The following is a 27,270-nucleotide window of genomic DNA, read 5'->3' on the forward strand; positions in this document are numbered from 1 at the left end:
AGAGAGAGAGAGAGAGAGAGAGAGAGAGAGAGAGAGAGAGAGAGAGAGAGGTGAGGGGTAGGGAGTGGAGGAACTCACTACACTAAAGTAGCCAAGTGTCCATTGGCAAAGTCCTTATCATCCTGCCATTTTGACTCTCTGCTCTGAAGTTGCCAACATAAGCAGGGAAGAGTCAGACAAGAAAATGAGTGACTTTGCCCTAAGTCAAACTGGAAGAGAATAAATGTAGCATTCTTGGCCGAAAGGAAAAAAATAGAATAACTGCAAGCTTGTGTGGAAGGTGGCATATTTCCTTTTTCCGATTACACAAGACATGCATGCATCAAAAGCGACTGAGTTCTGATTTATTAACAAGATAGCAGTGCTTTATGGCATTCGGCTTGCTAACCGTGTGGGGGAGGTGTTATAAGAACAGACACATTCCTCTTCCCAGAGGACTTTGCGGCCAGTAAGTTAAAGGGGCGGAAGCTTAAAACAGTGTAAGGATGAACGTGCTCTCAGACACAGGTGCCCTCAGAGCCTCTAGTGTTTATTGATTCAGAGTGTAGAGAGAGCGAAGGGTGTGCTTGCAGAAGAGTCTGGTCAACAGCGCTGCCAATAAGATCTTCTTCCGAGAACACCTGAAGTCTGCTTTGAGCTCTTCTCTACTTAATTGAATCGCTGCCATGGAGCTGAGTCCTTTACTTTGCTTTCCTGCTCAGAATTCATCACTAGCTTCTATTCAAACTATCCCTCTAATCCCGGAGCCCTGGGATTTCCTAGGTCCCTTACTTTCCACCTCCGAACCTGGGGCAACCTCACTTGGCACAGAAACACTCACTGAGGGTTTCTCCTTCCTGCCGCTTAGGATAGGCACTGGCATCCCTTCTACCTGCCTCTGTGTCTTATTCCCATCCCAGATGAAGGCGCAGAATGCCCACAGCGCTTAGCCCCTGCCTGTCAGGCTCACTCTGCCTTCCCAACCAGTCCATTCTAATCCACTTGCATTCTGCACAGGAAGGTACACCTAAGACAAGACAAGCTGGGGGTTTATAGTTAGGTGGTAAATGTTTTGATGAACCTAAAAGATGTTGTAACAGAATCTCTATCAACTAGTAATTGCTGCTGGAGTTTCTCAATGAAAGTTTAGATGCGTGTTTTACTTTCTAGGTTTAATCTGGATTTACTCTGTTTCCCCTTAACACTCACCCCTTTCTCCTTCCCTTCCCTCTCCTCTCTTCCCCTGTTCTCTCCTCTCTTAGGTTCCCTTCACCTCCCTTAGTTCTCCCTCCTCTGTCTCCCTTCCCCTTCTCCTCCCTCCCTCCCTCCCTCTTCCTTTCTTTCTTTCTCTTTCTTTCTTTCTTTCTTTCTTTCTTTCTTTCTTTCTTTCTCTCTCTCTCTCTCTCTCTCTCTCTCTCTTTCTTTCTTTCTTTCTTTCTTTCTTTCTTTCTTTCTTTCTTTCTTTCTTTCTTTCTTTCTTTCTTTCTGTTTTCCTTCTGTGTAGCCCAGACTGGCCTGGAACTAATGAGTCCCCTGTGTTAGCCTCTTGGTCCTGAGATTGCAGGCATATGCCTCCATACCTTGTTCCAGATTTACTTTTCTGTAACCCTTTTTCCTTTAGTCAGAAACTGTCAATTTAAGGAAATTAAGGTGCTAGCAGAGATTGAAGGAGAGAAATGTTAAAATGGTTCTTTTAAAAGAGAAAAGACTCAGTAGTGCCACTGTAACTGCTGGGAGCCTGCATTTATTGAGCTCCTTCCTTGAGCCCTGAAGCCCACTCTAGAGTAAGGGAGGCCTCTGACTTCCTAGACTCTCCTTCAGGAGATTTATCTGGAGAAAAACAGAACACATCAGCTCATTTTTTAAAACGAAAATCAGGTCATCAAAAGCATCCCCAAAGTACCCTTCAAATTCAACAAGTCAAGCAAAACCACAGCTAATGACACGGTTGTTTTCATCAGAACTGGCATTAAGTTAAATTTATAACCCATTCGAGTTTACATTATAGTTTCATTGTGTGCTATGTGCACACTTGAGGACACTGAATTCCCACTGTATGATTTCTACATTATTATTATTTCTTTTTGGGGACACTTATATTTCATTAAGTGGGTACCAGAGTTTCCTGGAGATCTGTTTGTTTTGTGATCTGTTACTGACTATGTGTGTCGTGTGCATTTTTCTTAATGACAAGTCCTCAATCAGAACGGCAGCTCCTAATTGTAATTTATAATGTTTTTCCTTTAGAAGATATTCAGTTTATTACATTTATTTGTCTAGAAGGAGAACGAAACGCACGCACGCACATCATGCATATATAGATCAGAGCACAATTTGTGACAATGACCTTTCTACTTTTACCATGTGGGTCCTGAGGATCAAAGTCCTATTTCCTATTATCAGTTATAATAGCAAGTGATTTCACCCACTGAGCCACCTCAGAGTCCCTCATAATCCAGTGTATGACTCAATTTTTAGAGCATCAAAACTGTCTTTATTGATGAATGGCATCAATATGAATGTTCTAGTGTGGATGTCCTGCTTTCACTGCAGACCACAAGCCTTGCACTGTATTTGGACTCTTTCCATGGTGCTGAACACATTCCCATGTATCCACTAGGAGCTAATTTAAGCATTTCCTAAATGAAGTGCAAAAGAATAATAATTAAAAAAAAAGAATCTGAGAGACTCCGCTGAATATAGGCTAATCTTTCTTTGATAACTTAGAGTACTTGTAGGAAGTTGGAGCATTCCCAGAAACATGAAGAAAATCAATTACTGTTGAGCAAGACTATAAATTCTGTTTATTTAAGATTGTAGGATTGTAGACACATAATAGATGGCTTTATACTATATCAGGAAGAGGAAAGTAGACCCATTCACTCAACAGAAAATTTATAGGTGGAAGCAAACAGACTACTTATGGGTATGATGAGACTACCGATCCTGTGGAATTGGTGTCAAGCTTGTTAATAAGGTCATGTTGGAATACAGAAGTAATTAGAGAAGGAAAGAGGAGCCTGGTCTGAATTTTGGTAAAATAATGTCAAGGTCAGAATTGAAGGACTAGGTTAGTAAAGGGTATGAACTACCTATCATGAGTTTGGTCTGTGTGTGTGTGTGTGTGTGTGTGTGTGTGTGTGTGTGTGTGTGTGACTTAGTCTGCTTTATTTCATCATAACAGAACACCTGGGATTAGGAAATTTAAATGACATATTTTGCATTTCAAGCAGTTATGGAAGTTGGCAGGTGGGACATCTTTTTGCTATGCTCCCTAGAGAAGAGAAATTCTGTGTCCTTATGTGATAGAAAAGAGAACCCCAACTCATTCCCATGAACACTTCCAGTGTGGATCTTAACCAGTTCACTACCTGAACACATTCCTGTGGACTCTATTTCCCAACATTTCTGCTTGTGGCTTAAGTTTCAAACCATGATTATTTGGAAGGAGCAAAAGCCTTCAAAGCATAGCAAGTTCAGTCCATTTAGGTTATTATAATGAAATACTGCTTGTATGTGGATCCTGGTCTGGAATGTGCACATGTATATATAAAGATAGCTATAAAGTAGAAGGAGGCAAATAAAAGTTGCTGATCGTGGTGGTGCACACCCTTAATCCCAGTACTCATAAGCAGATATAAGTGGATCTCTTGAGTTTGAGACCAGCCTGGTGTACACAGTAAGTTCGAGAACAGGCTACACAGATAAACATGGTATAAATAAATAAATAAATAAATAAATAAATAAATATCATTGAAATATTTCAACAGTATTTTATTTAGCTCAGTTTTTAAAGTGCCTGCTTAGCATGCATGAAACCCTGGACTTGATCCTGGCACCAAACAAGCCAGTCATATTGGTATATGATTATATTCCCAGCACTTGGGAGGTAGAGACGGATAGATCAGGAGTTTAAGATCACCTTCAACTATACACTGAGTTGAAGACTATCCTCCTGAGACTGTCTTAAAAAATTAAGTCAACTAAAAAAGTTAAATCAAAGTATCATTTCTTGTGAAATGACTTAAATTATGCTTTATCATAGAATTAATAGCTCAAATGTTATAAATAGGTTTAAAATTGACTTTATAGATAACATGCATAGACCTTTTTCTCTTGTCAGCATTCCCTAAATTATGCAGCATGACAAGTGCGTACGATGTCTTTCCATTTCTGTCCTAGGTAGCTTTAATTGTCAACTTGACGCAGTGTAGAGTGATCTGAGAAACACCTTGATTAAAGGATTGCACGAGGTAGCTTGGCATGGAGGCATGTCTATGCAGGGTTGATAATTGACACCATAGGTTCCAGCCCACTGTGGGTGGTACTATTCCTAAGCAGGTGGACAAGCTCGGTTTTATAAGAAAGTCAGCTAAACACGATCCTTTGCGAGCCAGAAAGCATTTATTCCTCCATGGCTTCTGCTTCAAGTTCATGCTTGAATTTTTGCCCTGACTTCCCTCAATCATCATCTGTGACCTGGAATAAAAACCGAAGGAAACTTTCCAACCCTAAATTGTCTTTGGTTTGAGGGTTATACCACAGCAGCAGAAAGGAAACGACGTCAATTTCATTATGTATTATGTATCATCTAGAGACATTCTGAATGTATATGGGGGTGATGGGCAAGGGTTATATTCAAGTGCTATGTCATTTATGTAAAGTGATTGAGTTGTATTGGATTTGGGATCTTCAAGGTCTTGGGATTAGTCTCCCACATATACAGAGGGATAATGGTGCCAACCTTACCTTTTACTTTCCTTGATGTCCAGCTCCCTCCTGGTAGTCATCTTTAGCATCTGTCTACTTCTTGTATTTCAAAGTCTGCACACATAGCCCCCACCCAACACTCAGGTTCTGTGATCTTCTCCCTCATAACACTACTGTTTCTGTGTTCTCTGAGTACCTTATACTGTCCTTCCTAGATTACCCCAGTCTTTGCCCTACTCTTGCTATCCCAGCAGTCACTGCCCTCTTTCCTTCTGGAAATACAGTGACAACCCTTTCATTCAAAGGATAGTCTTTTTGCATTATTGTATTACCTTCAAGATGCCCAAAGTTATTAATGAAAATTCTCCAGGTGTATGGTAAAAGTAGGTATTTCCCTCCTCCCTCCCCCCAAAATTTACCACTAACTGGCAAAATAAAATGTAAAAATCTAACACAAGGCAAAGTAGATATAGCTTAGCTGTTAGAATGCTGTCTAGAATGCATGAAGCCTGGGCTATACCCAAATCTCTATATAAACCAAGAGTAGTGGTGAGCATCTTTAATCCTAGCAGGAGCAGGGGAGGCAAAGGATTTGAAGATTATCCTGGGCTACAAAAGAAATTTGAGAACAGCCTGAGATGCTTGTGACCTTATCTCAAAAAGAAGCAAACTGGAAATGAAGCTAACATAAATCATCTGATGTGTGTTTGTAACAGCTGAAAGATGGCTAAGTGTGTCAGTGAATATAATGCTCTACCTTGGTAAAGTTTACTCATAGAAGTGAGTTTTAGAAAGGCAGCTGCTTCTGTACAAATACCATACAGTTTTCATCACTATTGCTCTATAATACAGCTTGACGTCAGGGATGGTGATTCCCCCAGAAGTTCTTTTATTGTTGAGGATAGTTTTCACTATCCTGGGTTTTTTCTTATTCCAAATGAATTTGCAAATTACTCTTTCTTTTTTTTTTTTTTATTAACTTGAGTATTTCTTATATACATTTTGAGTGTTATTCCCTTTCCCGGTTTCCGGGCAAACATTCCCCTCCCCCCTCCCCTTCCTAATAGGTGTTCCCCTCCCCACCCTCCCCCCATTGCCGCCCTCCCCCCAACAGTCTAGTTCACTGGGGGTTCAGTCTTAGCAGGACCCATGGCTTCCCCTTCCACTGGTGCTCTTACTAGGATATTCATTGCTACCTATGAAGTCAGAGTCCAAGGTCAGTCCATGTATAGTCTTTAGGTAGTGGCTTAGTCCCTGGAAGCTCTGGTTGCTTGGCATTGTTGTACATATGGGGTCTCGAGCCCCTTCAAGCTCTTCCAGTTCTTTCTCTGATTCCTTCAACGGGGGTCCTATTCTCAGTTCAGTGGTTTGCTGCTGGCATTCGCCTCTGTATTTGCTGTATTCTGGCTGTGTCTCTCAGGAGCGATCTACATCCGGCTCCTGTCGGCCTGCACTTCTTTCTTCATCCATCTTGTCTAATTGGGTGGCTGTATATGTATGGGCCACATGTGGGGCAGGCTCTGAAGGTGTTCCTTCAGTCTCTGTTTTAATCTTTGCCTCTCTCTTCCCTGCCAAGGGTATTCTTGTTCCCCTTTTAAAGAAGGAGTGAAGCATTCACATTTTGATCATCCGTCTTGAGTTTCATTTGTTCTAGGCATCTAGGGTAATTCAAGCATTTGGGCTAATAGCCACTTATCAATGAGTGCATACCATGTGTGTCTTTCTGTGATTGGGTTACCTCACTCAGGATGATATTTTCCAGTTCCAACCATTTGCCTACGAATTTCATAAAGTCATTGTTTTTGATAGCTGAGTAATATTCCATTGTGTAGATGTACCACATTTTCTGTATCCATTCCTCTGTTGAAGGGCATCTGGGTTCTTTCCAGCTTCTGGCTATTATAAATAAGGCTGCTATGAACATAGTGGAGCACGTGTCTTTTTTATATGTTGGGGCATCTTTTGGGTATATGCCCAAGAGAGGTATAGCTGGATCCTCAGGCAGTTCAATGTCCAATTTTCTGAGGAACCTCCAGACTGATTTCCAGAATGGTTGTACCAGTCTGCAATCCCATGAACAATGGAGGAGTGCTCCTCTTTCTCCGCATCCTCGCCAGCATCTGCTGTCCCCTGAGTTTTTGATCTTAGCCACTCTCACTGGTGTGAGGTGAAATCTCAGGGTTGTTTTGAGCAAATTACTCTTTCTAACTCTATGAAGAATTGAGTTGAAATTTTGATGGGGATTGCATTGAATCTATAGATTGCTTTAGGCAAAAATGTCCATTTTTACTATATTAATCCTGCCAATAGCAGAGGATGGCCTTGTTGTGCGTCAATGGGAGGAGAAGCCCTTGGTCCTGCCAAGGCTGGAACCCCCCAGTTTCGTGGAATGTCAGGGCAGGGAGGTGGGAAGCAGGGGATGGTTGGGGAGGAGAAACACCTCATAGAAGAAGGGAAAGGGCAATGGGATAGGGGGCTTCTGGACAGGAAACCAGGAAAGGGAATAATATTTGAAGTGTAAATAAAATCTGTCAAATTAAAAAACACAAATGTTTTATAAAAGAAAAGGAGCTGTTTGTGAGCTATGAAGGGGAGGAAGAATGTTATGTGAAACAAAATTGTAGAAGTTGTAACACATATTTGGTGTTAATATAGGTGGCCTGGGCATGCCAGTGTGTCGCGCCTTGTCTCTGGTGGGACACATATCATTTCTCAGAGTTGAAACTGCTCACAAGCCAACACAAACTAGCACTTTATCAATTTGTCCTATCACATGTATGCTTCCTGTTTTCAAAGCAAGCAGAGTGACAGAGCTGACTGTTGATGGCTGTGAATGTATGCTGACTTTCTGTGAGTGAACTTTAATACCATAGATGCTGCAGGCGGGATGGTTTCTCTCTCAGTCATCTGTGTAGTAACATCACCTGCTGCCTTGCCTAGCTAGTGTAGGCAAGGTAATGAAGAATTCATGGATCTTTCTGCCTGTACACTGGTCTTGGTTAGAGTTTTACTGTTATGAACAGACACCATAATCAAGGCAAGTCTTATAAGAACAACATTTCATTGGGGCTGTCTTACAGATTCAGAGGTCCAGTCCATTATCATCAAGGTGGGAACATGGCAGTGTCCAGGTAGGCTTGGTGCAGGCAGAGCTGAGAGTTCTACATCTTCATCTGAAGACTGTTAGCATAATACTGAATTCCAGGTAGCTAGGATGAGGATCTTAAAGCCCAGGCCTACAGAGACACACCTATTTCAACAAGGCTACATCTAGAAATAGGGCCATTCCCTGGGCCAAGCGTATTCAAACCATGACATTCCACTCCCTGGCCCTCATAGGTTTTTCCAAATACATGAGTCTATGGGGACCGTAGCAAACCATAGCATAATAAAAATGCACATTAAGTTCAACTTCCAAAGTCCCCATAGTCTATAGCAGTCTCAAGAATGTTAAAAGTTTAAAGTTCAAAGTCTCTTCTGAGATCCATCAAATCTTCCATATAATCTTTGAATCGACAGCTGTGCAAAGTCCACGCTCTGCATCTCCATCGCTGATGTCAAAGCAGTTTTCAGATCTCCAATTTCCTTTTTCATCTTTGTTGATGGCAACAAACTTCTTTTTCTGGGGCTGGTTCCACTCCCTGTCAGCAACATTCCTCCAGAGATATCCTATGGCTTTGCCATCTCAAAGATCTTGGGGTCTCCAAGGTAGCTTCAATGTTACAGCTTCTTGTTTCAATGTCTGGGATCTACACATTATCTTCTGGGCTCCTCTAAAAGGCTGGTGTCACTTCTCTAGCTCTGCCCTCTGTAGCACTCTAAGCTCAGTCTGATCCACTACATTGCTGCTGCTGTTCTTGGTGATCATCCCATGGTACTGGCATGGTCCTGGGTTTTCTGCTGCAGCTAGGCTTCATCCATAGCCTCTTATAGGCTCTCTTCATGGTGTCAAGCCTTAAATCCTTTGCATGACCCTTCTTTTTTTTTTTTTTTTTTCCGGAGCTGGGGACCGAACTCAGGGCCTTGCGCTTGCTAGGCAAGCGCTCTACCACTGAGCTAACTCCCCAACCCCTGCATGACCCCTTCATTCCTGGGCCATCAACTGCAACTGAGGCTGCACCTTCAACAATGGCCTTCCATGGCCTCTCACAGTGCCAGACCTCAGCTGCTCTTCATGACCCCTTCGTGCTTTCAAAACCAGTACCACCTGGGTGATTTTTACAGATTACCAAATATAGCTACAGCTCGAGGTTACAAGTTTGGGTATCTCTGGAGCACAGTTTGTTTCTTCTCTCAGAAGATTTCACCTCAGTGATGCTGGTCTCTTCTTAATCCTCTTAAGTTTTTAGCTCCAGCTGACCAGCATCAATTCTCTCAGTGGTTACTTCTGTTCTGGACACTAAAGACAGAGCCACATGGCCAAAGCTGCTGAGTTCTTCTGCTTTCTGTGGCTGGAACATGATCCTCCTTAATACCAATTTTCTATTTTCCAACTGCTCACTCCCTAAACTTAGCTTCCCTGAAACTCGCTCCTTAGACTGACTTTGAACTCAGAGATCTACATGCCAGCCTCCTAAGCACTGGGATTAAAGCTGTGGCCCACCTAGTCTGAATTTAAGTTTTTCTTCACCTAGAACTTGCTCTGTTCTAGGCTGGCCTTGAACTCAGAGATCAGCTTCTCTTTGTCTTCTGATATTAAAGGTTAGTACTACTTACCATGCCTGGACCTAAATTTAGCTGTGTGGGATGTCGCCCCAAGGTCCGTACCCTCTTAATTCAATTTAAGATCCTTGAATACAGGATTCAGCTCCATTTTACTTCCTGTGCCCCTTTCATGCTCAAACCATATATCTTATGCTTTCCCTTTCTCAGCTTGCTATGCTTGTTTAAAATGCTCTTCATGAGACTTAACCAGAGAACAAAGTTTATGATGTGTGTTTCTGAGAATTCCTTTGTCAGTGCAATTAATCTGAGTCTCTGCACCTGAGCCTCAGGGAAACTCTTCAAACAAGGGCAAAAAGAAGCCACATTCTTCACCAAAATACCACAAAAACAGGATCTAGGCCACAGGTTGAAATTCTTCACTGACAGGCCTTGGGCCAGGGCATACCCAAATCACTCTCAGTTATGAAATCTTCCATATTTCTACTAGGATAACCCATTAAGCCCCATTTAAAGCATTCCACTGCTTTCCAAATCCAAATTCTTTCAAACAAAAGAATGGTCAGGCCTATCACAGCAGTACCCCAGTCCCTGGTACCAACTTCTATCTTAGGGTTTTATTGCTGTGAACGGACACCATGACCAAGGCAAGTCTTATAAGGACAACATTGAATTGGGGCTGGCTTACAGGTTCAGAGGTTCAGTCCATTATCATCAAGGCAGGGGCATGGCAGTGTCCAGGCAGGCATGGTGCAGGCAGAGCTGAGAGTTCTACAGATGAAGATCTGAAGGCTGCTAGTACAATACTGAATTCCAGGCAGCTAAAGCACAGTAACACACCCACTCCAACAAGGCCACACCTCCAAATAAGGTCACTCCTCAGGCCAAGCATATACAAACCATGACACCACTCACTTTTTATTTTTGCAAGTCCTGATGCCTATCATCTGCTCCATGAGTGAAAGGCAAATGTCTGATTTTGGTAGTGAGATGATGGATGATCTGAAAAGAGCAAACAGGATGGTATAGGAATTCAGAGATTATCTGTTGAAGGCACATGCTGTTCCACTAAGTGCAGAGGATTTATGCAGGGCTCAGCATTGCTGTGGTTTGGGGATGGAGGTAGCAAAGGGGCACTTGGAACCATAAATCATTACTGAAAATGAGAGAGAAACAGAGACACAGGGAGAGAGACAAAGAGATAGAAAGAGTCATAGACATAAAGACTGGCACCATTTTGGCAGGGGATCATGCGGAGTAGAATTTTCTGGAATCTATCTTTGCCCCCAGAGAAAAGAACAGAGGGTGAGCCTGAGGTCAGGGGCCAGAGCTGCTGTGCAAGTTATTTGGTCCCCATGCCCCCATCACTGTCTCTTTAAAAAATATTCAGTCAATGAGTGGTATTCATGCTGCTTGTGGATCTCCATGAACGGCCTCTCTATCAGTTCCCTATGGTGCACAACAGCTAGGAATTTAACTAGCATTTCCTCAAGAGAACTCACCAAATATTGGTTATTTATGGTGAAAGTGTTGAGTGTAGGTCATACAGACCCAGGGACACAGAGGGCTGCAATGTGTGTCATAGGTGGTAAAGTGGAGCCTCACCTTATCACCAGTCATCAGGCCCTGTGGCACTCCAAGCCTTTCCTCTGTTGCTTCACTGGCATTTTATACAGAAAACAGTATCATTCAGAAGTCATGCTTCCAATTGCATGCTAAACTCTTCAGGACAAAACCAAAGTAATAAAATGGGGGTTTTAGAAATCACAGTTTTAGTCCAGATTCCTTGTGAGACCCATAACTGTCTTTCTTCTTGGGCTGCCTTTTTATTCCCCCCATTCTGCATTAGTACCATGGTTTCTATATTGTTGAAATGGCTGACACAGGTTTTTTTTTGTAATATAAGATATTAAAGGGCTTAGGTCATTGAAAAGACATTATTTATTTCTTAGGCTTCTGTATTGGTTGGTATTATGTCAACTTCATAAAACCTAGACCTAACTGGGAAGTAGGCATCTTAATTGAGAAAATGCTTCTATAAGACTTGCCCGTAGGAAGTCTGTAGGGGCATTGTCTTGATAAATGATCCCTGTGTGGTGCCATCCTAGGCAGGTACTTCTGAGTTGTATAAGAAAGGCAGAGCAAGCCAGTAAGCAGACGTCCTCCATAGCCTCTGCTTGTGTTCCAGTCTCCACAGTTTTTCCCTTGAATTCCCCACTTTCCTCAGTGATGAAGTACAACTTGAGAGTTATAAACTGACACACATCCTTTCCTCCCCAGTTGCTTTTGGTCATAGTGTTCTATCCCAACAATGGAGCATCTATTTAATAAAGGTTCACTCTTTGATTTTGTGTTTTGTAAAAGATGTGAAAGGAAGAAAATATAAAATAAAACCAGCATCTAAGCGTTTGAGCAATTGATTCTTTCTAAGAGGGATTATGATAATACAAAATGCAAGTTAATTTTAATAAACACACCTTAATTTAATAAGTATATACTTTCAATATGTCTTATTTAGCAAATATACCTTAAACATTGTCTTTTCTGTCTGGTAGTACTTAGTTCTGATCTTGACAGACATTAAATGCAAGACACATTTTATTCTTAGTATGAAACCTTGTCATCATAGTGAAATGTGTGTTAATGTTCCCCATTGGTAGTGCTATGAAGTCCAATTCATAGGCAAGTTACAGTCACATCTATTGACTCTGGGCAGGCATAAAATATGGCATATACAGGATTTTTAAGCCGCACATCTAAGAGGACAAATTAGTCTATTTTTTTTTATTTCTTTTCACTAGCATGCCAACCTTGGTTTTCACAACACCATCCAGCCTAGCTGCAGCAGATGTGACCTCTGTTGGTGGAAGGGTAACCTCAGCACGCCTCCTTGACTATTATTTAATTCTAGATTCTTTGGGGCTAGGTAGGAGGTAGCTCAGTGGGTAAGTTCTTGCTGCATAAACATAATGACTGGAACGCAACTCCCAGCATCCATGTCAAAAGCCAGATGTGCTGGGACTTGTCTGTAATTCCAGCACAGGGATGGCAGGGGTAGGAGGTCCTGGGGACTTGCTGGTCTAGATGCATTGTAAGCTCTAGGTTCAGAGAACTTCATTAAAGAATAAGGTGAAAAGTAGTTGTGTTCACATAATAGTGGCCTCTTGCACACACACACCCACCCACCCACACACATACACTACATGTACTTATGTATATGTATGTATATGTATGCATATGTGTGTGTTTGTGTTTGTGTTCCTGTGTGTATCCAGATATTTTTCCTATCTCTTTTCTCCGGATGAAACCTACTTGGGGTCTGGCCCTCGGGGGTCTGCCTTGGTTCAAGATGGAAACCCCTATGTGTATTTGCCAACTTTGGGCATTATCAAGCCATCTTAATTCCAGCTTCAGTAGAACATTACAGTTTCTTCCTGCAGTGTCTTTATTAGGGGCAGCTTTTTCTCACTACGGAGGGCCTTTCAAATCTGCTGTCCCTCTGTGTGTTACATTATAACCCTGCCTCTGCTCCTCCGGCTGTGTAGAAAGCTTCATGAGACAGACCAGGCTCTGTGGAGCTGCTGCTGCCGTGGCTGTCCTACCCTTCCTTCTCGCTGCAAGTGCACAGTGATATGCAGGGTTAGGGAACACTTACCGTACCTGAAGTCTCCAGAACGAGAAGGATTGAGTATCTAGGAGTTCTAATTGTTCCCTACTACTTCTTGCTTAGAAACTTGGACTGTTCTAACTGATCTCTCTTTAGATGTCTGTGTTCTGTTTGCAGTACAGTATAAAAGGCCAGTTTGTAAACTGAATAACTAAACTGGAGAGTTCTGTTTTCAGATTCTCTCGAATGTCCCCTTGAGATACAGTCAGTTCAGCAGAGGACCTCGGGGTTGGGGATGAAGATCTTAGGATCTCAGTCAAGAAATTAAATGAAACTGGAGTGGTGGCATCTCAGTCAGTTTCCAATCTATTTTATAAACCTTATTGTGTAACTCCTAGGAGCCTGCTTTCTTACCCCTCAAAGAGGAATTCCAAAGTCCTGCTTGTATAGCTTTTATTAAGTTTCAATATGATAGATTAGCCCAGTGACCAGTCAGAAAGCTTAGTGTTTTCTCTTCCATGTGTTCCTGTTCCCTAACAGCTTAGAAATCACAAAAATATAACTGAAGTCAATACATTGGACCTAATGAAATCAGAAAACCAACTCAAGGCTGTAATGCAAAGTATTATCCAAACAATCATGCTGAGGCAAAGCCATTAAAGAGCCGTCCGGGGTGATTATAGAAGCCACAGCTATGAGGTGTAGAGACTCAGTGCTGACCAGAAGAAATGAGAACGCACATGCGTGTGTTTCAGTGGGCAGCACATGTATGTGCAGTGTGCAGAAGTTATCAGTGTTGACATTAATGTATATCTACCTTGACCTGTACTTGTTATCTTTGGTTTATATTTATTATTTTGAGATATCAATTTTGTTTTTCTCGTGTGTGTGTGTGTGTGTGTGTGTGTGTGTGTGTGTGTGTGTGTACATGTGTGCAGGTGCCATGGGAGATTTAGGAGAGAGTTTCAGATCTCTTGGAACTAAGTTACAGGTAGCTATGAGCTGCCATGTGTGTGCGTGCGTGCGTGCGTGCGTGCCTGCGTGCGTGCGTGCGTGCGTGCCTGCGTGCGTGCCTGTGTGAACTGAACTTGGCTTTTTTGTAAGAACAGACAGTACCCTTAAACTCTGAATTGTCTCTCCCGCTCCTTCATCTCTCTCTCTCGCTCTCTCTCTCTCCTCCCTCTTTCCATCCTCCCTTCATCACCTCCTTATCTGTAGACACATATGCTTATATAGTTTCCAAACTATATAAGCCATTTGTACCCAAGAATATATAAAAATTCCTAGTTGTTCCTAAAATATTTTTTCACTGCCATTTATGCCAACTGGCTTCTGGAGGAGGACCACACATTATTTTCATTTCTTTTGCTATGTATTTACTTTAACTAAGAACTGCTTATTTTTGAAATGCCATTGGTTTGTTGACTAGTCTTGTCCAGGTGTCTTGCCTGTATTCTTGTTTTTTTGAGATGTTGTGTTTTCCTCTTCCAAATTGTGCCTCCCTCAATGCTTTTCAACAAATATTTTATGCTTGGATGATTTTTTCCATTTTTTTCCATTATAAATTCTGGTGTGTGTATGTATGTGTTCATATGTATGTATGTATGCATGTCTGTGAGGTGCATTTGTACATGTGTGTATTGTGTTTTCATATATTGCATGTGTATATCCACATATATGTGTATGCATACTTGTGTGGACTAGTCTTTAAGAAGAAAATATTAGAAAATATTAGTTCTTTGAGAATTCAATATAGTGTATTTGATCATATTCATTTCTCTCCCATGGTTCTTCCCAGACACTCCTTTTCCTGTTTACCTAACTGTTTTTTGAGACACTTCTCTTCTCTCCTCTCCCCTCCTCTCCCCTCCCCTCCCCTCCCCTCCTCTCCTCTCCTCTCCTCTCCTCTCCTCTCCTCTCCTCTCCTCTCCTCTCCTTTCTTCTCCTCTTCTCTTCTCCTCTCCCTCTCTCCCCCCCTCTCCTTTCACCTGAAGCTCATCAAGTGAGAGAGATTGTTTGGCCAGTGATCTCTAGGGACCCACCTGACTCTACCTCTCACGTGGGATTTAGACACACTTTATCCTGCCTGGTCATTTAATATAGCTTTTGAAGATCAAACTCAGGTCCTCGAGCTTGTGTGGAAGAATTTTCCTGACTGAGAAGTCTCTCTAGCCTGACATACAGTTTTCTTGTGTTGAGTTAAAATTGATGCCTGGATTGGTGTGAACACTAACACTTCCCTTGGCTACTCACACCCATTTCTTTTCTGCCCAGAAAGTCATGACATCACATGCATTAAAAACTTCTTGCCAACCATGACCTGATGGTTTTAGCTCATGTCTAAACAGGCGAAACTAGTTAAAATGGAAAACAATGGCTAAGTACATAGCAGAGTAGATTTGGGCATGATGCATTGTAGACCGGGACTTCCTCAGCTGTCTGTTTAGTTGAGAGGCATCCAGATTTTAGAAGAATTGTCTCTGTTAGGCCCACATTGAATTGCCACAAATATAAAATAACTGAAGTTAAAATTATAAAGAAATAATCAGATAACTTTTTAATTGAAAGTAGATTTTCTCACATCCAATACATTCTGACTAGTTTTTCCTCTCTCCACTCCTCCTAGTTCTCCTCACCTACCCTCTCCCTCAGATTCATGTCCAGTTTCCCTTCAGAAAAAAGTAGGCCTCCAAGAGTCAACAATCAATCATAACAAACAAGGTATAGTAAGATTAGGCATAAACGGCATATCAAGGTTGAATAAGGCAACGAAATAGGAAGGAAGGGTCCCAAGAGCAGACAAAAGTGGCAGAAAGAGCCCCCACTCCCCCTGTTAGGATTCCCATAGAAACATCAAGCTTCACAACCATGACATAAATGCAAAGGACCTAGTATAGACCCGTGCATGCACAGTGCTTGCTGCTTCAGTGTCTGTGAGGCCATATGAGCCCTGCCTAGTTGACTCAGTGGGCTGTGTCCTCCTGATGTTCTCCATCTCCTCTAACTCCTGCAATACTTCTGCTCCATGGGATATATACGTCTCCATGTGGAGGGACAGGATGGACATCTTCAATCTGAACTGTCAGCATCACGTCTAGTTGTGGGTCTTGGAAGCTGTTCAGATATGTTGCTAAATTAAGCCTCTCTGATATAGATAGATATATCTAATAGATAAGGCATTGGTTTATGAATGTAGCACAATATCATTAAAAATCATTTCAATGGTGTTTTTTGCCTCTCTTGTTTGGTTTTACCCTGTCTCGGGGTCACCCAGTCTTCCTGGTCATCCAGGCAGTCTAGGGCATGGGCTGCTTCTCATGGCATGGGCCTTAAGGTAAAGCAGACATTGACTGCCAACTCCCCTAAGTTTTGTGCTCCCATTACCCCTGCACATCTTATAGGCAGGACAGATTATAGGTTTTGTGACTAGATTGGTATTCAGGTCTTTCTGTAGCCTGTAGACTACCTTCCTGGATCAAAGAGCAGAAAGGTAATTTTTAGCATAAACTACAGTGAGAGTTTATATGTAGGATGTCTATATGGGGGAACAACATTTTGAAATGAAAAAATTAGTAGTTCTCTGTTATTAAATATATGGACGTTCCCCAAAAGAGAAATTAAAGGAGCTTTAAAAATGATTTAGGGTGACCTTTTCTTCAAGGAAGTCTTGGGTTAGAGTATTTCCCTTTTTCTATGTATTTCTATTTTCTTTCATCAGCACCCTATGTGTAAACTTTTCTGTTTTCCGGGAGTAAATTGCCCTGTCCTCTGGTTCAGTGACTATTTCTGGGGTTTCTAGTGAGACTCCATGTTTCTGGATTCTTTAGTGGTTCCAATGTCTGTCTTTGTTTGGAAGAAGTGGCTTTGTAAAATATCTTTCTATCTTCCCACATCACTAGATTCCAAGTCCCCTGGGGATTAGTTCGGAGTTTTCCTTGACAAGTATAAAGACTTGTGATTTTATGGTATGCTTGATAGATTGTTTCTCTACTTCTTCCCTTTGTCTTGTCTACATCTAGGCACCTTCTATACATAACATGACCATGAGACTTGTTTTGGATAATAGAAAAGGTAATTACAGGTGCTTCTTCCAAACAGAAATTTTAAGAGTCATGTGGGAATACAGCCATTATTTTCTCATAGCCCCAAAGTGGCCAAGTTGTATCCAGCATTTTGACAATGTGACATAATCTTGTCATCTACAAAGTTCATGTTGGAGAATGGCATGATGGAATTACAAAAAATAACCTATAAAAATATGTCCTAATGCCTTAAGTATGTTTACAATTTTGTGCTGACACACGCTCATAGCTACACACTTCCTTGGTTCTCATGTCTATGATGAATACTTATAATGCATGTATGAACATATGGTTGAGAGCCACTGTGCCTTTATATGAATGTACTATACTTTAGGCTAAACTGACTGCTAAAGAGAAGAATAGAGAGTGTGGCTGTAGGAGAAACCTGTGCGAAAGCTAAAGAAGAGGTACAGCTGAGAAACTTAAGTTGGTGACCCATTTTGCATTGATAACTTGAAGGCTCCTGAATTGATATTCCAGCTCTGGGATGATGACACAGAAAAGAATGGGCATGGAGTTAACACAGGAGCCAGCTATACCACTCCTGAGTATTTCCCAAAGGGCTCCAATTAAACACACCACAGAGAACCTCGGACATCCACATTTGCAATAACACTACACTATACACTGGGTATACACTATGTGCTGCGAGTTATGGAGCACAACACAGGAATGAAAGGAAACATAGTACATACAGTGCTTTATTATTATTATTTGATGTGTTTTTTTAGCCATAAGAACAACAAATGCATGTTATTTAGAGAAAAAAAGCATGCCACTAGAGATCATTATATTACATGAATTAAAACGGCCTCTGAAAGACAAATACGTTTTCTCCCTCATTTGTGGGTCCTGATACCATAGATACATGGTATCATGTCTGCACCGATGATGGGAGAGTAGAAGTATGAATGTCCAGAGAACAAAGGGAGCTAATGGGAAAGGGAGAAGAGGAATGGCAGGGAAGAAGATTCATGGTAACACACGCAAAGTCCACAACTATGTTCACTACAATGACCCATGGGATTACCAGGTAGCTCAGTGTGCAAATGCACTTGCAATCAAGCTTGGTGACCTGAGTTTCATTCCTGGGACCCAGATGGCAGGAGGGAACCAACTCCAAAATACATGTAAATAAATATAACAAAAATCCTCTATTATTAATAAGTAGTGTGAGATTACACTAGGGATAGCATACAAAGCTACCACTAAGAGTCCCCATTGTTTACCAGCAGGGGAGAGACTTGGAGACTTGTACTGATTGTAGCCAGAGTCTACTTGATGTTAATAGTAGCTGTCTGACAGAACAATTAACTGAAAACGAGCTGGGATTTTCTAATTATTTTTCTTTTGGGTATGCAATTTGAGATAGTTATTCAAATTACAATGTCACAGTGTGAAATAACGCAATCTGTTGCTTTTATAGTCACACAAATTAATTTTTAAATGAAATATAAATGTCAGATGATGTATGTCTTACTTAGCTTAGGAAAAAAAATCCCATGTATTTGATATACATACATATTTTTTCCCCTTAGGAAAAAAGCATGCTTAGAATGAAGTGTGTGAGATATCCGTTAGAGGGGAAGCCATTCTCTCCTCAATTCAAATTAATTTCTCAGAAGTGAAGCTGGCTAAATGCTCCTGTTTAAGTGTGTGGCTTAATTACAAACCTCAGGCCTCTTAAGTTGCATGACTTAAGAGTCAGCATCAGAGCCCACACAGCATGCCCCGAGTTAGCCATCTTACCTACTCTGGCGTTCAGGTCATTCCTGAACATATGGGCAATTACAGTGAAAGAAAGAGTTAGGAGCATGTTCCCTCTCACCTCAGCTGGTGGGATGAAACTAGTCTTTAAAACAATGTGATTTCCCATGATCCTTTTGTCTGCATTAGAAATTTCCAGAGGTAGTCCTCTCTTTCTTATTATTTTTTCACCCTGTTGTTCAGGCAATCAAGAAATGCAGCTGAGGGTCTATAACTCATAATTGAAATTTAGCTTTAGATTAACTTCATTAGCATGTGGTTGATTAGGACGTATGTGTTTATTAAATGAAATGACCTCCAGATTTGCATATTCAGTACAAAATCAGGTTCTTGGAGGTGTAACTATATTTAAAAACCACTTTTTAAAGGGATATTATTGCCAAGATAGAATAATTAAAATTATAGCCATTTGGTTTTAAAACTTTTCAAGACTGCTTCCAGGTCATTTCTTTCTACACTTCAGTCTTCAGCAAAAGGTATCTTTTTTCCCAATTTTTTAATCAAAATAGAATTATATCACTTTCCCCCAGCCTTTTCCAGCTACCCTCTCTCCAAGCCCCTTAAAGCCACACCACTCACAAATTGATAGCCTCTTTGTCTTTGATGAATATCATTATATACATATATCTACATATGTAGGCATGTGTATGCATAACTATTAAATAAAGCTTGTCCAATCCATTTCTGTTGTTTGTGTGCTTACCTTTTATTCCTATCACAGTTACAGGTCAACTTGCAATCTTCTTCTCTAATGCTGAGAACCCTTCCTGTCTTGATTGACATTTCAGACCAGTTCACAGGCATCTGCTGAGTATTGGTCAAAGGCTGTGTTGGTGATATAAAGGCACAAACACTCATTCTCTGTCACCAAGAAACTTGCACTCTACCCAAGGGGAAGATGGGAAATATGGAACGTGTAAGTCAGCTTGTGACATGATGAAAGTACCATAGCAACCAACACAACTCTGCAGCACTTGCCTCCAAGGGAGGGAGGCGCTTTATTCTGGAAGCAAATATAAATGATCATGGCCTAGGAACATAGACTCAGGTTCCTCCCGATGCCATGTTCTAATAATAGTGCCATGTCCTCTCCACAATAACAGAAGAGAAAGTCATAAACTAAGACACTTTCAAATACATTAGTGGAAACATTGGTAGGCAGGGTACAGTGAAGTGGGCAAATCCCCACAATTGGCTTCAGGTGCTGTCTGATGGCTGTCTTAGGGTTGGGTTAATGAAGGGTAGGAGTCAGTGTATGCATTCTACTAAGGATTTTATCTGACAGTCATAAGGATGTAGGTTAGACACAAGAGGTGGGTGATGAATAGCTAACAAGGGAGCCAAAGATAGTCTGGGATAATTTAGCTCTGGACTTGCAACATTCCAACTCCTCTCACTCACAGCTCTAATCAGTAGACCATCTTTGTTGAGTCTTGGCATAGGTACAGCTCTGAGAAGGAAAATTCATAAGCACGGGGGTGGTTAATTCTATTTGGATAAATTAAGAGTGATGCATATAAAAGGATGCACATGAAATGCCTTTCATTTCCTAGATTGGCTTTTGTGTCTAAAAACACTCATGGCAGATGCTATTGCAATGTCTAGAGTGAGGTGTGTGGCTGACTTTTCCTTGTTCCTTGAACAAAGATTCTCGGGTTATAAGTGGTCCCTCTGCAGAGATAGCCCATACTCTTTAATCCTCAGACTTAGGAATAATCCTCTCAGGGAGGGGTCTTTGTGTTTAGGGCCTTGACAAAAGCCCCGTTCACCATTAGGGCTAATTCTCCAGAGCTCCCTTCCCCTACCTAGCATAAGTTACACATTAGATCTGCCAAGGACTTTGATAGATAATATTTCCCTAAAAATAATAAACCCCACTGATCAAATGGAGTAATGAATGGAGAATGTACAGAAAAGCAGAGGAAATAAACCTTTTTATTTAATATCTCAAATATATTAAAATAGTATCTCACCACAGTTATTGAACTAGGTACTGTTAAAAAGATCCAGGCTTCAAATCTGTAACAAATCACATTTTTTTCCCCTCGTAGAAGTTAAAGTAAAATCCTGCCTTCCTTATGAAGCTTTTATCAATAATTTAAGTCATAGTGATCTCCACTTTTATTACAAATATCTATAATGTGTACACTTTCTGTATGTAATAGAACTTTCTATTACATATGGCCTCTATTCTGGTTTCGTATTGTCTACGTTAAAACATTTTCTCCCTGCAAAAAAATGAAAGTCCTTCAGATTGCAAGGACTGTAATTTACCCTTACTTCCACCATGATAGTTAGCATATTGGAAGCAGTAAAAATATTACTTTGGGCTTCTAGATTCCTGTTATATAATGTACCCACTGAAGCCCAAATCTGCTCCTGTTCACTTCAAGAAAGAACACAGGGACAAAGAGAGCCAAGCCCTGTCCCCATAAGAGACCCAGGACACTGAAAACTCTAGATAATGTCTGAGCAGTAGGATGCTTAATCTTCCCAGAAAAAATAAAAGTAGAAGGCAGAGGGGAAAGTAGAAGGTGATGTGAGACACAGGAGATGCTCACCAGAGGGCAAGTAGTGTACATTGAGGAGTTTGCCATTGAACATTACTGGATCTGGAGTCACGTAGCAGACAAATCTCTGGTCATGTTCATGAGGACCTTTTTGAACTGGGGTAACTGAGGACTGAAGACACACCCTTACTCTCATCGCCACATGTGCTGGTCCCTGAGTATAAAGGAGACAGTGAGCTGACCCCAGCATCCATCTTTCTCTGCTTCCAGACTGTGGGTGCCATAAGACCAGCCCCCTCACGCCCCTGTTGCCATGGTTTCTCAACTGTGAACCAAAAACAACCCTCTCCTTCCTTAAGTTGCTTTTGTCAGGTATTTATCCTAGCAGGAAGAGAAGTAACTAATGTCCAAAAGTTGGTTGTTTAAGGGGGGATCAAAAAATGTAGCATGTCAACCGGCTGACATTTGTCTGCTCGAGCGCTCAAAAGGAATGGTGTGCTTGTGTGTGGGCTCTGATTTGGCCATGTCAGGCGGGAATTACATCTATTTGGAGAAGGGGTGGCAGGATGTGACAAGCAGGTGGGAGCTTGGTTATAATGGAAAAGAAATAGCAAGAGTTAGAGATGCTGTAAGCCAAGAGAAAACAAAGACAGACAATTTTGCAATCTCTAGAACTCCCACCCCTTCTAAAACCAAAGCAGAAGAATTGAACAGATGTGTCCATGGTAACTGACAGTGGACCCTAGAGAGGGAACCTGTACACTGATGGTTGTGCAGCCATCTTGACAATCCACTTTGAGTTTAGGTGCATCAAAACAGCAGACTTTTTAATGATAACAACCTTATTGATAGAATCCTCATAAGATGTAATATATTTATATAAACCATTGAAAACAGGGGTGACAAACAACACAGTGGATTAACTGATTGCCTTTTAAGCATGGCAATTGGAGTTTAGATCTCCAGAACCCATATCGATGCCTAGTAGGTGTGGTGGCTTTTGTAATTCTGAAGTTTTGAAGCCAGGGAAGGATTGGAATTCTGAAGCTAACTAGTCATATTGGTCAGCTTCCGATTAGTAAGTGATCCTTTCTTACTTTGATCTAGGAAGACTCTTGACAGCAGCCTTAGATCTCTATCAACATGTGAGCCTGTGCATAAATGTATCCTTACATGTGGAAGCAAACATATTCACATGTATATACATGAGACAAAGAGACACACTTAACAAGCCCCATAAAAGTCAGTAATCCTAGGATATTTACAAGCTCTATTATTTGTTATTAACAAAAGAGGAAACCCCATTTATGTCCTGGACCTCAGGGTCTTGTGCTCTGACCCTCTAGATTTATTTATTTACTTTTGACATGTCACGTAAGTACAGTTGTGCAATTTGTGATCTTTTGCTACTGGTTTCTTCTGTTTATATTATGTTTGATAGTTTGTTATACATTATACAATGTCAATATGCATTCATGGTTGATTTGTCTTTACTGTCAAATAATCCCTCATTGCATGGGTGCACCGCATTCTGTTCATCCACTGGCCAACACTTGCGTTTCTGTCTTTTGCCTATTACGGACACTGCCAGCACAAGCATTTGCTTACAGACCAATTGTGGGGCTGCTCTCTTCTCTTTCTTTATATATGTGAATTACTATATCATAAGTACCTATGTTTAACTGTTTGAAGAACCATCAGACAGCTTCCCAAGCACCATTGTGCTCCTGCTGGAAAGGGAGAAGAGTTTCAATGTCTCCATCTCCGTGCCACCCTTTGTTATTCTCTGCATTTCTGACACAAGAGGGAATGAAGTTGTAGCTCACTATACATTTCATTTGTAATTTCCTGATTATGAATGACATTGAACTCCTTTTCATGTCACAACGTTGAATTAGAACACTCCTACTACCTCTCAAAATGTACTATGTAAAAATAACCAAATATATATTACTAAGTGAAAGAAAGAAACCTTAAAAAGGCAATTCACTGAATAATTCACACTATCACATTCTAAAAAAAAGACTGAGTAGGTGTTAGGGAGACTGGTTGGGAGGGGCTGAGAGGGAGATAAAGGGAGAGGTGGGCAGATGGAACACAGAGGACTCTTGAGGCCAGTCAGCCATTCTGTCTGATGTCATAGCACTGGATGTGTGTTATCAGACAGTGCTCAAGTCCATGGAATATACGGCTCTCTGAGTGGCTTCAATATGGCTTTCAAACTTTGGGTGGTGAATTGTGATTGATTGTAAACAACTGACCTCAAGATGTTAATTTATAGAAGTTTAGAATCCGCAGGACAAGTTTTGAAAACTGGAATCTGCTTGGTTTCTGATGAGGACTTTCTTACACATCCCAATGTAGTGCTCTCATTTGGCAAGGGAGTGAGGCTATCAGTTCCTATGTTTGTTCCCATTCTCATAAAGCCACAGTGCCCTGGGGGTTCCCCTTTCCTGACCTAACCCCATCCCAGTTACCTTCCACAGAGTCCACCTTCAAATACCACTAACCTGTGAATTTACTGATTGGGTTTTTATACATCAGGTTGTGAAGAAGATCTTCAGACTACAGCACAGATATACAATGCCCCATAGGCTGTGTGTCATATGGAGTCTGTGTCTGAAGGCAGAGGGTATATTTGGACTCTCTACATCCCTCTCAGTTTTGCTTAAAATACACTAAAACAATCACAATTTTCTAATATAATTTTCTTTGGTGTTGGATAGTAAGTGCAGTGCCTCAACTAAGCTGTGGCGAATATTGCAGCAGTAAATATGAATGTGCAAAGACCCTTGTGTGCTGATATGGAGACTTTTTGGTAAATTTCCAGGAGTAGTACTGATAGGTGTCCATCAACAACAGTGACAGATAAGGAAAATGTGCTGTGTGTGCATTTTTCTCATACACAAAGAATATATAGTTATGTGCGGGAAGTCAGATGCAATTGGAGATAATTTATTAAGCAATCCAATCAGTTTCAGAAAGACAAACATCACATGCTTTCTACCACTGTGGGTCCTAGGGTTTATAGATAACGTAAGACCTCGTTTGCATAGATGGTATGAAAGCCAAACAAACTCTTCATGGAACAAGTTGGACTGATGGGAAGAGCCACTGAGTGGAGGAGGACGGTGAGGTACTGAGGGATGTGAGGTTCTCAGGGATGTGAGGTTCTCAGGGATGTGAGGTACTGAGGGATATGCACATGTACATCACGTACTTGAATGAAAATTGCCTTGTAAACCTGTATAATAATAACAACAATAATAACAATTAAAAAATCAAAACAAGGGGAGGGGAGGTGGCTCAATGGTAAAGGTGCTTCTTACCAAGCCATAGGACCTGAGTTCCATTCTCTAGACTTGCGGGGAGGAAGGAGAGGACCTACTCATGCAAAGTGTCCTCTGTTGCCTACATACACGCACACCAGAGCATATACCCACCTTGACATGCATGCGTCCCCACACATGGATACGCACACACTCACATGCAGAAATGTAATGAAAAAAACAGAGCATGCCTCTGAGGTTATAAGTCCCCACTCCAAACCCAACCAAGCACTGATCTTTTCCCTACGGTTATAGGTATGCTGTCTGTCTTAAACGAGTTCCTCCCATGGTGTCGTGATGTGCTTTGTGTTTGACTCCTTTCTCGTCCACGGTGTTTGCAAACTTCATTCATACTAGTGCAGAAATCAGCAGCTCCTTTTCAGTGCTTAATACTATGCTATTACTCTGATGACATATGGCATTTTGATTACTCTTAATCATGGGCAAAACATTTGTATTTTTATGAGTCTATGTTTCTAGGCCCATGTGGATATAAGGCTTCTCATGTGAACAGATGTTTATACTTCTTTACAATAATTATTACATGGGAGATATTGCTGAATCACAAAGCTGAGAAAGTTTAGCTTTTTAAAAAATTATTTCTTATTTGAGTGCATCTGTGTGCACATGCCACATGTATATATGTGCCCTAAGAGGTCACACATAATAAATACATGTAATAGAAGAGAAGTACATTTAAAAATTTAAATCAAAACGGATTTATTTGGTATTATTTCCCCCTTTAATACCTTTGTGAGGAAAAGTCCTCATCCCTTGTGCAACCAACCATTGAAGAAGGCATTGGATTCTCTGGAGATAGAGTTACAGGCTTGTGAGTTGCCCGATGTGGGGGTGCTTAGACCCAAATTCTGGTTCTCTGAAAGCATAGCTGCTGTTCTTGTCTTCTGGGACATCTTTCCAGCCCTTGAACATTTTAACATTTTAAAGATAATTAAAGTCATTACTGAAGTATCAATACTATTTTACAGTTTAGTTAACAATGTATGATGCATGCAGATAGTTTTGGTTTTACTTATTCTTGCAGTCGTGTTATAGTTTGGCTATGAAGTATAAGGTCTGTGTCGAAGGCTTGGTGCCCCGCTAGTTCACCCAGTCACAGAGTAATTGATGGCCCTAACCTAATCAGTACACACATCTATTAATGGACTGATAACACGCTGATGTTGATAACACAGAAGTGAGAAATTGAGAAGTGGGGTTTAATCTGGCAAAGTGTCACGGGCCTTGTCTTTGAGAGTGTTTTTTTTTTTTCCCCCGGAGCTGGGGACCGAACTCAGGGCCTTGCACTTGCTAGGCAAGCGCTCTACCACTGAGCTAAATCCCCAACCCCAAAGTTTCTGGCCCCTTTGTCTCTTTTTCTCTGCCTTCTGACTGCCACATCATCAGCCTCCTCTATCAGACTCTCCCATTATAGTATTCTGCTTGGCCTGAAACAAACATCCAAGCAAAGCACCCGAGCCAGGGACCGTGGGAGAAACTGCATGCATGGAAGGAAAGAGTTGATTATCACAAGCTACACCTTTCTTATGTTTTTATCTGCTGATGACAGATAGCATAAAACATCTTTTAATGTCACTTATTTTCCATTTTTTCTAACATTTCAAATCTTTGGTTTATTTCCTATTTTTTTTAATTATTAGCTTGCACGTTTCCTTATATCTAGCAGATAAAGTCCTTGGTGATTTACATGGCTCATGAATATTTTTCATAATATGAGAAATTACTCAGTTTTGGTGAAGTAAATCTCATTTGTCATTCAGGACACCCTGACTCGAGGGTTAACCTAACCCTGCGTTGCGATGCTAAAAGATCTTGTGTCTTCTGCTTTGGCATAGTACTGTTGCATTTACTATTTGGTTAAGGATTTTTGTATTTCTGTGTACAAGCAATGATAATTTGCACTCTCTTCTCTCTTATAATTTGCTCCTTAGGTGTGTCAGTACCATGATTATCCTGGATTCATAAGGTGAATTGTAATGTGTTTCCATTCTCTATAAGGGGGTATATTTAAATTTGGTACTTATCCTTAAATGTCTGAGACATTCCCTATTAAAGGCTTCTGCCTTTGGGGGCAAGGGTTTTAATTATGGGTTCAGATTTTTCTGGGTTTTCCTGACATTTTAGTAATTTGTGGTTTTCTTGCTGAGTTTATCCTTTCGTGTTGGTTGACAGATTCCTTGCTATAAATCTGTTCATAATATCGCCTCATTATCTTTTTGTGTATCGTGGTACACATCATTAATTTCTGATAAGTGTGCTTTGTGTTTTTTTAATCCTTCAGTTTTGCTAGAAAGATTATAAAAAGCTTTTACATTGGGCTAGAGAGGCAGACCAGGGGCAAAGAGTGTTTGCTGTTCTTTCAGAGGACCTGAGTGCCACATGAGGCATACATTCACACAGATACTCTCTCACACAATTAAACAATTAAATCCTAAAAATTGATTTCACAAATCATCATTCTTTTATTTAGGGTTACTCTGTGAGGTTTCAGTAAACATCTCTCTCTCTCTTCTGTCCCTTCTTCTCCCCTCTCTGCTCCTCCCAACTCCCTTTTCTCTCTCTCTCTCTCTCTCTCTCTCTCTCTCTCTCTCTCTCTCTCTCTC

General features: G+C 41.0%; 1 protein-coding gene across 1 annotated transcript in view; it reads left to right on the forward strand.

The window, feature by feature from the left end:
* Thsd7b (thrombospondin type 1 domain containing 7B) overlaps window positions 1–27,270 on the forward strand; it is an 898,652-nt gene that overhangs the window by 16,345 nt on the left and 855,037 nt on the right. The gene's annotated exons all lie outside the window — the stretch shown is intronic.

This window comes from Rattus norvegicus, chromosome 13 (genome assembly GCF_036323735.1).
Source record: "Rattus norvegicus strain BN/NHsdMcwi chromosome 13, GRCr8, whole genome shotgun sequence".
In the NCBI taxonomy this organism is placed as follows: domain Eukaryota; kingdom Metazoa; phylum Chordata; class Mammalia; order Rodentia; family Muridae; genus Rattus; species Rattus norvegicus.